Raw genomic sequence first — 4,301 nt, forward strand, 5'->3', positions numbered from 1 at the left:
CAGAGAGAGGACTACTGAACTTGCCTAAAGGTGAGATGATCTTTCGGGATTCCTGATTCATGAAAGAGTTTGTAAGACATTCTGCAGGACACAACAGGTAGTGACTGAACTGACTTTGAAATGTCCTGCTTCATGGAAATGTCTCTGGATACTATGGTCCTGGAGGCCGAAGATGGATGCCCCGGTACAGAGAAACTTTGGGTGACTGTCCAGGCAGTGAGATGTCTCTGTCATTTCTAGAGTTTGTAAGTTGCTTACTTCTTATTTACTTAGGTAATATTATATCCTTCTGGAGTCTTTGATGGAGTTAAAGAATATATAGATAGTTATAGTTTTCCTTAGTTATGAAAAAAGATAAAATAGATGTAAATATTGTAACTTTTACTTGATAACTGTTTTGTTATATTTAATTTTTCTATGTTAAAGTTAAAGCCTTCCTTTTTTTGTTTAAACAGAAAAAGGGGAAGTGATGTGGGAGTGTCAATATCAATCTGTTGATTTCATTGGTTAAGCAATAAAGAAACTGCTTGGTCTCATAGGTTAAAACATAGGTGGGAGGAGTAAACAGAGTAGATGGCTGGGAGGAAAAGGAAGTGAGCTCAGAGATGCCATGCTCCGCTCTCTGAGGCACAAGCGATGAAGCTCCGCCCCAGGATGGACGTAGGCTAGAATCTTCCCGGTAAGCGCACCTTGGGGTTCTACACACAGATGATTAGAAATGGGCTAAATTAATATGTGAGAATTAGCCTAGAAGAGGCTAGATAGAAATGGGTCAAGCAGTGTTTAAAAGAATACAGTTTGTGTGTTGTTATTTCGGGCATAAGCTAGCCAGGCGGCCCGGGTGCTGGGGACGCAGCCCCGCTGCTCCGATTACTACAGAAACCCAGGTTAATGGCATAGAAAATATTTTCAACAAAAATCATTAAATAAAATTTTCTTATTGAAAGAAAAAGATGCCTATCAAGGTACAAGAAGTATATAGAATACGAAATGAATTGACAGGAAAAGGAATTTCCCATGGCACATAATAATCAAAATACCAAATATACATTAAAAGAAAGAATATTAAAAGCTGAAAGGAAAAAAGACCATGTAATGTATAAAGACAGACATAGTAGAATAACGTCTGACTTTTTATTAGAGTCTCTAAAAGCCAGAAGAGACTAGAAAGATGCTCTATAGAGTTTAAGAGATCAGAGATGCCAGTACAGACTACTATACTCAGAAAACTTTCAATTACAATGAATGGAGAAAATAAGACATCCTATGATAAAACCAAATTTAAGCAGTACCTATCTAATGGTAGTCCACCTTATGGAAGTCACTAGAAGGAAAATTCCAACCTAAAGAGGTTGATCATGCCAAAGGAAACACAAGGAATGAAGATTCCAAGATCAGCAAATCAAAAGAGGGGAAACGCAAACCACCACTACTGCCCCTACCACAACAACGAAATGACAGGAATCAGCAAGCATTGTTCATTGATATCTTTCAACATAAGTGGTCTCTATTTCCCAATAAAAAGAGACTAACAGAATGGATACAAAAACAGGATCCATCCTTCTGCTGAATTTGAACAACACACCTCAACATCGAGGGTAGACATCACCACAGGGTAAAGGATGGGAAAAGATATTCCAAGCAAATGGACCTAAAAGGCAAGTCAGCATAGCCATTTTAATATCTGATAAAATAGACTTCAAACTGAAACTAATCAAGGAAGGATATGACATACTCATCAAAAGCAAATCTATCATGAGGACATTGTAGTTTTTAATATTTAAGGACCAAATTCAAGGGCATCCAAGTTCATAAAAGAAATACTACTATGGCTTAAATTACATATTGGTCCTCATACACTGAAGTTGGGAAATTTCAATACCTGACAGGGTCCAGCCTCAATGGGTTTGTAGATTCCAAGGAAGGGACATGTGGATTAGAAATGTTAGGTAGAAAAAAAAAACAGATTTACAAAAGAAAAAGAGACACAGAATATAGTTGGGAGGGGAACCCAATGAATACTGAATTCACCCATATTTATTTTCCATATTCTTTATATATCCCAATTCAAAAAGGGAGGGGGAGAAGCAAGACTGCTTTATTGTGTGATACAAATGAACAAACAAAGTAATTACCTCTTTAATACATGAAACATCAAATATCTATATCTTGAGTTAAGTATTCTGTTGTTTAGGCAGGATGTGCAGTGACCACACCCTAGGCCAAGTATCCTGTAGGTAGCCACACCCTGGGTGAAATCTCCTGTCATAACCTTGAAAGAGCAAGAATAGGCCTGAATTCTCCAATCTTTGGTCAAGGTGGAATGAATTCACTTTTGTGGGTTCCAACCAATACTCCACCATTGCCTATAGGCAGGCAAAAACTAAATAGAAATGCTGGACTTAACAGACATTTTATAAACCTAATGTACCTAATATATTTACAGACCATTTCACCCGAACATAAAAGAAGATACCTTCTCTTTACTTAGGGAACTTTTTCAAAATTAACAGTATACTTGTACACAAAGCAAGTACCAACATTTACAAGAAAATTGAAATACTAACTTTGTATTCTAGCTAACTACCATGAATTAAAGCTGGGTATCAACAACAATAGAAACAATAAGTTTGCAAACTCATGGAAACTGAGCAACTCTCCACAGAATGGAAAATGGGTCAAGACAGAAATTAAGAAATAAAGACATTTTAGAATTGAATAAAAATTAATAAAAAAATACCTAAACTCATGGGACACAGTAAGGGTGGTTCTAAAGACACAAGTTCATAACACTAAGTACTATGAACATAAAAAAGTTGGAAAGATCTTACAATAGCAACTTAACAGAACATCTGAGAGCTGAAGAACAAAAATGAGAAATCACACCCAAAAGTAATAGATGGCAGAAAATAATCAAACCCAGGGCTAAAATCACTAAAATAGGAGCAACAAACAATAAAAGATTCAATGTAATAAAGAGTTTCCTCTTTAAAAAAAAAAACTCTGTAAGATTGACAAACTCTTATTCAGATTTACTAAAAAAGAGAGAGAGAGAATATCCAAAGTAACAAAATTAGAGATGAAAGTGGGGTGGGGGTGCATAATAACAGACACCAAAAAATATAGAGAATCATAAATACATATTTAAAAAATCTGTACTACACTAAATTAAAAAATCTAAAATAAATGGATTTTTTTCCTCAGTATATACCACTTATAAAGTTAAATCAAGGTTGGATGACCAATTTAAACAGACCTATAACCCCTAGTGAAAGAGAGCCAGCGATTTAAAGTCTCTCAGAAGCAACAAAAAGTTCTGGATCATATAGTTTTAGTTCAAAATATTAGCAGACTTTCAAAGAAGAATTAAGGCCAATACAGCTCAAATTATGCCACAAAATAGAAATAGAAGGATATTTCCTAATTCATTTTATGAGGCCACAGTTACCATGATAACCAAATCATATAAAGGCCAACAAAGATAGTTATAGACCAATTTCCCTTATGAATACAAATGCAAAAATATTCAACAAAATACTTGCAAATGGAATCCAAGAACACATAGATCATTCACCCTGATCAAACAGGCTTCACCCCAGTGATACAGGGGTGGATCAATATATCAAAATCAGTAAATGCAATTCACCATATGAAAAAACTGAAAGAAAAAACCCACATGATCATTTCATTAGATGCAGAAAAGGACTTGGACAAAATCCAACAGCCCTACATGATAAAATTCTGGAGAGATTAGGGATGTAAGGGAGATATCAGAACATAATAAAAGCAAACCCATAGCCAACATCAAATTAAATGAAAAGAAACTCAAAGCAATTCCATTAAAGTCAAAAATAAGTCAAAGTGGTTTATTCTCCATTTCTATTCAATATAGTACTTGAAATTTGAGCTAGAGCAGTAAGACAACTGAAGAGACCAAGGGGATACAAACTGGAATGTAAGAAGTTAAAGTATCTTTATTTACAGATGACATGATAGCATAATAAGTGTCCCTAAAAATTTCACTAGGAAACTCCAACAGCTAATAAACACTTTCTGGAAAGTAGCTGGATACAAAATTAACTCACAAAAATTGGTAGACTTCATATATACAAATGACAAATTGAACTGAGAAAGAAATCAAGAAAACAACATCTTTCACAATAACCTCAAATAATACAAAATTGGGTAGCTATAACCAAAGAAGTAAAAAAAAAAAAACGTAAGTTAAAAACTTCAATTCATTGAAGAAAGAAATTGAAGAAAAAAAGATGAAATGCTTTTCTATGCTCATGGATTGGTAG

The sequence above is a fragment of the Microtus ochrogaster genome, unplaced genomic scaffold (assembly GCF_000317375.1).
Source record: "Microtus ochrogaster isolate Prairie Vole_2 unplaced genomic scaffold, MicOch1.0 UNK67, whole genome shotgun sequence".
NCBI classification, from domain to species: domain Eukaryota; kingdom Metazoa; phylum Chordata; class Mammalia; order Rodentia; family Cricetidae; genus Microtus; species Microtus ochrogaster.